The sequence below is a fragment of the Haliotis rufescens genome, unplaced genomic scaffold (assembly GCF_023055435.1).
Source record: "Haliotis rufescens isolate VD_foot unplaced genomic scaffold, xgHalRufe1.0.p SCAF_13, whole genome shotgun sequence".
In the NCBI taxonomy this organism is placed as follows: domain Eukaryota; kingdom Metazoa; phylum Mollusca; class Gastropoda; order Lepetellida; family Haliotidae; genus Haliotis; species Haliotis rufescens.
The window spans coordinates 26,691,353-26,700,806 of NW_025963813.1; the positions used below are offsets into that span (position 1 = coordinate 26,691,353).

General features: G+C 36.3%; 1 protein-coding gene and 1 long non-coding RNA gene across 5 annotated transcripts in view; one reads left to right on the plus strand and one right to left on the minus strand.

The window, feature by feature from the left end:
* The window catches only part of LOC124152513 (alpha-(1,3)-fucosyltransferase C-like), a 61,793-nt gene extending 56,216 nt beyond the window's left edge, over nucleotides 1-5,577 (minus strand). For 2 of the 4 annotated variants that reach the window (XM_048394356.1, XM_048394357.1), the window contains exon 1: nucleotides 5,323-5,577. The gene's annotated coding sequence lies outside the window, so the exon portion shown is untranslated. The remainder of the gene's footprint in view (nucleotides 1-5,322) is intronic. The other 2 variants (XM_046525475.2, XM_048394358.1) reach the window with 1 other exon arrangement.
* Nucleotides 5,578-5,990: 413 nt separating this feature from the next.
* Nucleotides 5,991-8,914, plus strand: LOC125378625. Its single transcript, XR_007220413.1, has 2 exons — nucleotides 5,991-6,613; nucleotides 6,876-8,914. It is a non-coding gene; the product is annotated as an uncharacterized LOC125378625 (long non-coding RNA).
* Nucleotides 8,915-9,454: the final 540 nt, after the last annotated feature.

Sequence of the window (9,454 nt, forward strand, 5' to 3'; positions counted from 1 at the left end):
ATTACTTTTACTGTTTATGTTATAAATTGAACCATTCGAGATTCCAATAGATGAAGCTAAAATATTAAAAATCTAGGTTGTTTAATATTGGATCCATTTTGACAGCTTTCTCACTGTGCTCAACTAAATGCACATTATTGTTTTTGGAATATCAAGCCTTCAAACAGATATGAAAAGCACATGTCAACATACCAAAATTAGAAAACTGCGCCAGAGACCATATTATATGGTCTCTGACTGCGCCAAATATTCTAACACTGTTAGTCAAATGATAAGCGGTCTCATTCACTCGTCGGTCGCCGTAGACATTTCTCAATCGTGATGTACTACATATGCCTACTAGTTCAGTCAAAGAGAATATTGTTATTTGGAAAATGAAACCACGTGTATCCATTATACTACCACAACATTAGATCAGCTGTTTCATGTGACGTCATCCACGTCACAACACGCGAGGTCAAATCCTTCGCACCTGTCCAGACGACAAATTGACAGCGGCGGGAAATCACCGACCGTCTTTTAGCCTATTTGAATAAAATTGCAGATTGTAACGAAATAAAATTAATTTTACTCATTGCTGACATTTCAGATGACATATCAAATAAGAGTTGAAGATTTGCAATAGATTATCATACGTTAATCGAGAGTACAATGTACATACATAATTTGTAAATCTAATTTTAATTTTTGATCTAATATCCATGGCAGAATGTTTGAAAACGAGCTATAATATATTCCATTTTCTGAAGAGATTAGTAATGTGTATTTGATGATATATATGCATACACAATTGGTTATCAATTATCTTCTCGGTCTTAGGGAAACTTACACATCTTTACGATCCAACACCCGGTTTCGGTCTTAGGGAAACTAACACATCTTTACGATCAAACACCCGTTTTCGTTCTTAGGGAAACTTACACGTCTTTACGATCCAACACCCGTTTTCGGTCTTAGGGAAACTTACACGTCTCTACATTCCAAAACCCCTTTTCGGTCATTTGGGTAAGCTTGGCAAGGGTTAGCCATAAATTCTTACCTTTTCAAGCGGTGAATCCCATTGGTCGGTCATGTTGACATAAACAATTGCGGGTGTGGTTTCAAGAAAAGATGAATGGGAGAGCGGACCGTGACGTCACTCGCATGCGCAATTCATTGTTTACTGAATTACGCATGCAAGTCAATGGTGATTCTAATGACCCGTTAAACGAGCACTAGTACACTGTGGTCCAGTGGTAGAGCATCGGCTAATTAATTATTCTTTCCTAAGGTTCTGTCGGTATAAAGAGGCATAATATATGTACATGGAAACATTTTGTAAGATACTTCTTTTTGTGTTTGACAGCAGTGTATCAAATTTAATAATATTAGGGTACCTGTAATAATAAGCTTGCAGGTATTTTTCTCTAAGGTGTAATTACACTGGACATACAAGTAAGAAATAAAATTCATCTTCTACTGAGTTTAAACTACATAGATTACAGATTCTTTCTTCACGAGGAATGTTTACATAGCGCCCTGTTTCTATTAAAAGGTCGTGAGAAGAACATCTAAAACGTGAAAGAGCCATTCGAAATTTTTTAACATTAACTTTTGATAAATAATCTTCCATCATTATTTCTGATTTAAACATTTTGTAATAAAAGCACTTGTTTGTTAGAGTCAATGATGCAGTCCAAGATTGTAAATAAATATCATTTAATCTCTGGGTTAATGAAAGTATAAACATTGATTTGGAATACACATTTTGGTTTTGCCAAATATCACCAAAGCCACAACTGAAAAGTAATTCTCTAACACCTGTAACCCAGTTTCTTTTCCCATTATTATCATAAACTATCATCATATTATAACACTTTTTTGGCAATCTATATGAGGGCATGTCAATAAGTCTCAGCCAGTATTTAATAACTTTTATATTTGAATATACATAGAGAGGGAATCTTCCACATTCTCCATACACCACCAAGCTGGAAGTGTTTATTTTAACACCTAAATACTTTTTGCAAACACATATAAATGAATCTTTTCTATGGCATCAAAATGCTGTAAACCCCAGACTTCTGCTCCAAACAACAAAATGGGGAGTATCTTTATATCAAATATTTAAAAAAAAGATTGATGAGAAATGGTTTCTAAAACTTTCAAACTCTTATGGATACTTACAAAGACCTGTCTTGCTTGTAAAGCAGCTTGATACAAATGTTTATGCCATGACAGGTTTCTACTGAAGTAAACACCAAGATATTAATAAAATCCTGTAGTTTCTATTTTTTGTCCTTTAAAGGACCAATATTCTTTACTTGCTGAATGACCTCCGTTCTTAAATACCAAAACTTTTGTTTTACTCATGTTTACTGTTACCTTCCATTTATTGCAGTAACTTTCAAGTTAATTAATTTGACACTGCAGTCCTTTGATTGTTGATGAAAAGAGAGCAATATCATCTGCAAATAAAAGTAAAAATATCTGTGTAATATCTGGATGGAGCTGAACACCATAATTACAGTTGGTATTTATTTGTACAGCCAGTTCATTTATGAAAAAAGTAAAGAGAAATGGGCTTAAGATGCATCCTTGTCTTACTCCTAACTGACTAATAAATGTTTCTGAAATTTCATTATTGTTTCGCACACACACCTTAATATTCTCGTAAATGCTACCCAATAGTTTGTTCATCTTAAAGCTGAGACCATGTGATCTTAAAAGGTTCCATAGTTTATGTCTCTGCACTGAGTCAAATGCCTTGGCAAAGTCAACGAAGAGCACATAAAGTTCCCACCCTTGACACTGAGGTATTTGTTAACTAAAACGTGAAGGATAAAAATGTTGTCAATAGTTGAATAGCCCTATCTAAATCCAGCTTGTTCTTCATTGATTTTGTTGAGGGTATCTGCCCAAAACACTAACCTTTTATTTATTATGTTTGTGAATAGTTTACCAAATATACTTAGCAGTGAAATACCTCTGTAATTGTTTATATTATTTAGATCACCTTGTTTATGTATTGGCACAATTATCCCGATTGACCATGCATCTGGAAATGTTCCATTTTCTAATATAACATTAAATATAAGTTCAAGGTAAGGTACAATGATATGGCCATTCAATGTTAAGGTTTTGATCATGAACCTCCTTCCCATAAATATACACTATACCAACTTAATATTAACGATTATAGCTATCTTTCCATATCTTTGATTTGAATATTTTCTGTAAATCAGCATCATAAACAAAAAGACAATCTGCACTGTCGGTTGGTATGTAGCGCCGTGCTAAATCGCCATGACACACAGTCGATAAGAATTATGCAATACTTGAACAAAAAACTTCCGTGGCCGTCTAAACGTTAGTACTCTTACGCCAATAACTGTACAGTGGGGACAAGTTAAACCTTCTGACCAGTCCGATTAGATTTCTTTTTCAAATTGGCTGTCTGATATAACAATAGCTACGTGTATGTGACATTGGTGCATAATAAAAAATTGCCTTCATTCGCATGAAGTTCAACATGGCGGAAAAAGATCGAGAAACGCGGTAACCACATTACTAATCTCGCCATATTTCGCAATCCGTAGCACTGTATAAAGTATTAGTTACACGATAATAACGTTGAGATGATTAGGGTGAAGATGGTTATAAATTCATTCAATGAACTTCTAATGTAATGGAAATATACACTGTCGTTTTCTCATGTGTGCCGACCATTCCGCCATTACCGATAGTCGATTAAAATATACAAAACGTGTAAAAAAACTTGTTCATAAAGGAGTGAATAGAGTTGTATTTCCGTGAATAAGTATACATTTGGGAAAAATATGTCTTTCTGATCACTCAGGTCATATTTTTTCTTATGAACAAGGATTTTGTCTGAAAATATTTACGTGTTTGTCAACTTTGTGACATGGGTGCATAATCAAAATTCGCCGTCATTCGCTTGGTGTTCAAACATGGCAGAAAAAGGCCGAGAAGAGCGGTAGCCACTTTACTAATCTCGCCATATTTCGCAATCCGTAGCATTGTATAAAGTATGAGTTACACGATGTTAAACCTAAGATGATTGGGGTGATGATGGTTATAGTTTTGACTTTGCGCACTCAGTGTTTAATATCAAAATTCACAGTTTAAAAAGGGCATTTTCTCGGGACCATATATGGTCCCCTGGCACTATGCGGGTGTGAAAAGTGAGGGACCATATATGGTCCCGTGGCACCAAGAGGGTTAAAATTAGAAATATTGACTCATTGCATTCAGATTCTGCTCACAAGTTTGAAATGGGATTTACTATCAGCGGCCAAAAGAAAATCTTAAGATTCCGTAAACTATAGATTTTACAGGCGTTATCCCCTTTCTGGTCGAGGAAATATGAGTAATAATAAATTTAAAAAATCTTGTAAAATTAAAAATATTGACCCATAGTATTTAGATCTCTGCTCACAGGTTTGAAATGTTATTTACTATCATCAGCCAAGAAGAAATCTTAAGATTCCATTAATTGTAGATTTTATAGGTGATATCCAATTTCTGGTCGAAGGGATATGAGTAATGATATAGTCAACAATCTCTTAAAATTAGAAATATTGACCCATAGCATTCAGATTCTGCTCACAAGTTTGAAATGGGATTTACTATCAGCAGCCAAAAGAAAATCTTAAGATTCCATAAACTGTAGATTTTACAGGCGTTATCTAGTTCCTGGTCGAGGGGATATGAGTAATAATAAATTTAAAAAATCTTGTAAAATTAGAAATATTGACCCATAGCAGTTAGATTTCTGCTCACAGGTTTGAAATGTTAAATCACGCATTTTCTGAAGTCAGTATGGCAAATTAAACCATTTGAACACTAACAGGAGTCTTTTATCTGTTGCAAATCGAAATCGTTTCAGATTTGGTAAAAAACATAACTTTGCACTAAATCTTATTCAATGTCACAGGAACTTTTGTTGTAAGTATATAAGGAGAGGTATTACAATAGGTTTTGTCTTGTTTACCGATCCCAATTTTCGGTCAAAATAAAAATGTTAAACTGTATCTAGTTTTCGTTGTACATGTATTATGTTGCGATTTGAATATTATATTTACTGTCTTATTTCCTTCATGTTTTACAAGACTGACAAATACTCTAAAAACATGATTGTACACGATTAATGTGCGTTAAAGATATATATATTGTAAATGCCAAACTTGCCCCATGGGGTATCAAGGTTCGAGTAGACGGCATACAGACAGTAGAGCAGGGCGTGGGAATCTACATGCAGACGGGTCGGGTAATAGGGTGGTGTTGTTATCCATAAAGTTGTATGTTCTCTTATTTACTCACCAATTTCTGGAATACCAATCAAACAGTTGGAAAATCAAACATTGCTCTCCTTGTTACTGCCTCCAATTTCAGCTTAACACGGGACCTCCTTTGGTAAAAGATGTGGTCCCTCCGAAATGCGTGTGTTACGGGTTCCGCCCGAGTGTTGGTCGGGGTGTTCACCCGTGTTCAGGTCGTTGAACAAGGGCGGCAGTCAAAACGGTCTCATATCAGAACGGCCTCGTGTCAGAACGACCTCAAAACTCAAAAGTCAAAACGGCCATAGAAACGTCATATAACGGCCACATGTAAAAACTCAAATGTGTACAGGGTCCAAATTTACTACCCGGGTACCCACCACCCTATTACCCGAACATTTTAGCATAGCCCTGGCAAAACGTATTAACATACATGTATAAAGTTACATCTTTATTCAACCATATGAAAAATCAGAAGGAATGGGTGCATAATCAGAAAGAAATGCGAACATTAGTGACTTTAGTGTAACCATAGAGTTCTAGATAGTTTTTGACATTAAACAATATATCACGTGACTAACCACGGGTCCGGGTAGTCCTGTGTGTACCCGGGTCTACTCAGTACCCACCCGATCCGGGTACCCGAGTTACCTGTCCCAGCCCTAGTACAGGGTACATGTAAGATGTTATTACAATGTTATCTCTTCCAGTAGAGTTGTTTTAACCAATCTCATCAAATTACTTTGATCAAATGGGGATGCACCTTTCAAGTGAAAATAAGTGTTGGAGTTCACAAGAGAGAAGACGGTACGATACCCCGTCTGTCCCAAAAAGGCAAACCAATCAAATTCGAAAATCCGCGAAAAATCCGCCGCTACATCCAAAAGAATGGAACCAACCAGCAAGTGGAAATTCAATATAGCTTTTGAACCCGGGGAGAACAGCTCCCACTACACGGTACTTGTCGGATTTTTACTCTGTGTGACCCGAGTGAGTGACCCAAATTAAACTAGGAAATTCTAAAATTCGAAAGTCGCTAGACCAGTATTTCTCGTTGTTATCGCCACTGGTCGACCATGACGGCTGCTCCTTGGCAACCTCATTCACGCGAACAGTAAATTACGGCGCGTTCGTCCGCCCCGGCCCTTGTTCTATTTGTAGCCGGGGTAGTGGTATTTATCCGGCTCGGGCCGTTGGGAAACACAGACACAGGCTGATGGTGATCATTGATTTATTACAAGGGGGTGGCTGCTGTTGAAGAACTCTCTGAAGAAAAGAAAATGTCCTTCCTCCTCAACAGCAGCACATGAAGTCATATATTTGCAAGTTTACAGGTATTATTTATCTTAAATATAGAAGTACAAAAGCCATTGATAAACTATAATAAAACTAACTTTAGTATTATATTACTGATGTATGTTCACGATAGGATACTTGAAAAGCACATGGGCCAAAATAGACCATGTGGTTAATTATTTTACAAGCAAACTTTATAATATCAATATTCCATTTACTAATTTAATATTACTTTAAATGATATTATATATATTATTCAATTTAATTCAGCACCCTAATATAGATATTAATTTCTGACAGAAGCAGATGAAAACAGATTGAAATATGGCCATTCCATACCTGAAGAAAAGAAAATGTCCTTCCTCCTCAACAGCAGCACATGAAGTGAGGAGGAAGTCAGGTATGGAAGGAAGCTACCTGTAGAGGACCAGGGTGGCCAATTAGAAGACAGATTGCATTAAGCATCAAATGAAGGGCTTAATGCAAGATATAAATAGACTGAGGGAAACCCTACAGGTGTGAAAAATGTCGAAAGATAGACAGAAGGTTGAAGGGGAACATCTGGTGAGAGATTCCCAGAGACTGAAAATAAGGGTGTTGAGTTGTTTAAAGAGTTAGATACTGATATTCAACTGTAGACAAGACAAACATTGAACATATAGATGATTATGATGATGATGTATGAATAATGATATAACTATAGGAAGAATATAAGGTACCCTGCTACATATTGATAATGTTTTGTTACCAGCTGGCGCAGGTTTTGCCCATCATCTAAAACCGTAATTAAAATAAACTCTTGTTAGGCAATACTGATGCTATTCTATTACCACCTGCTTTTGTGTAGTCAACTTGGACTGCCTGGCGCAGATAACAGAGACCGAAATTACAACTTCAAAGTAATTGTTTATGTGATAAGAGTAGAGCTGTGGGGGTATATAACTCCTTGGGTGTTGGTCCTCAGCACACTTGCTTGAATAAACCCTAAGGACCTCACAGCTCTCTTTTCTCTTGTTTCAAGGTAAGAAACATTTAAATATTCCTATTTTATGACTAAACTTCTTATTTCATTGTTATTATTGTCTAGAAAATGTTATAGTTAAGTTGAATCAGTACTGCCATATTGTAACTCTCAATCTACTGTGTACAAGTTCTAAATGACTGCTCATTATATATATTATTTACCGTTTAATACACAGTAACTTCCCAGTGTTGTTTGAAGTGTATTGCGTTGTGGGCTCCACCAGTTTATGTGTCATTAATATGCGGCACCCATAGTTCTCTCCTATATTTCGACATCCATGATTATTTTCCCCTTCCATGTCTAACATCATCTGTTCAAAATACCAGATGCATATACAGTTTATATTTCCGTGCAGTAGCGAAGCGTACATGTAGCTTAGTCACAAAACGGTTCCTAGAGTTAACACTCAAGCAAGATATATTCTATACGTAGGTCGGTTATTCCATATTTTCCGACAGTCCACCGATCAAAGGTTATATGAGCAGCTTTACCTTCCGTGTGCGCTTACAGAATAGGCTATAATACAACGCATTCCATATTTCTTAGGTTTTATCCTCATTAAGTAAGTATTTGAATATATTGTTAAGAGTCCCGTCCCTCATATAGTTGCATACGCTACAACACAGCCTATACCACAATTCCATTACCGTAGTCATTTAAATACTGTTATAGTCATCCTTTATACTTCATAATAACGTACATTCAAACGCGCATACAATTACCGTATTCACACCATTAGCTGTTATCGTCTAGCTCCGTATATATTTAGGAAATGCGCGCAGTCAATAGCAACACAGCCGCGGTGATTCATTACCGTAGTCACCAAAGTAATCACCACTAAAACTAATAATTACTCTAACTAAAACCGAGCTATATCTTCTACCGCGTACATTCGTATCTTTATTTGGATCAAGTATTTACTTTCTGTATTTGCCGAAATTATAAGTTGTGATAATTATAACTGAAACTACAAAATATTAATGTTTACCGTCTTTTCATAAGTAAATGTCATGTTCCTCATCTAAGCAGTTTGTGCAGTCTACCGTACATGCTCTATTAAAATGTTACGACTACTCAATTTATCTGTTAAGAAATGTTATTTAGCATTACCGTTATTATTCTAGTAAATACTGCATCTGTTGTATAATGTTACCGCACATACTCCAATATTAAATACATTGCCTTTATTATTATGCCTTTATTAGATGGACAATGTGTTCGCATATCATTATCATTGTACGTCACTATTATATATTAATTGATGTAACTTGAATGATATGAGACACTTGCTTGAATAAACCCTAAGGACCTCACAGCTCTCTTCTCTCTTGTTTCAAGGCTAGCTCCCAATAGCTAATTCCCCAAACCGAGGCCTGACAGTTATTTGTATCACCCCAACAAGGCTGTCCTAACTGCAAGCGTACACAAAGACATGTGTACTGACATTTAAATATCACCCATATATAAGCTTTATATATATAAGCTTTTATTGCTCCAAAGGAGAGTACAATCTGCAGGGCAAAATATTGAAAAAAATATTAAGGGGGCTAGATGCATGTTATTTTAAAGTTCAGGAGTTGATGCGAATGCTGAAAGGTGCTGTATTACAGTCTTTGCATAGTTTATTGTATCTTCTTCTGGCAGAGGAAGTGGAGGTCTGCACGAGAGCAGAGAACACACAAGATCACAGTCATTCTTACTGTGGAGACTGACGTTCACTTCTACAGTCTATAATGTCAATCCAGAGACTGTCACGTATACGTGAACGGTACTCACACGAGCACACACTGTGGACCAGATGGTCACTGATGTCAGCATTACACAAGACACAGGTGCCCTTTTCTTTCCCTGGTCT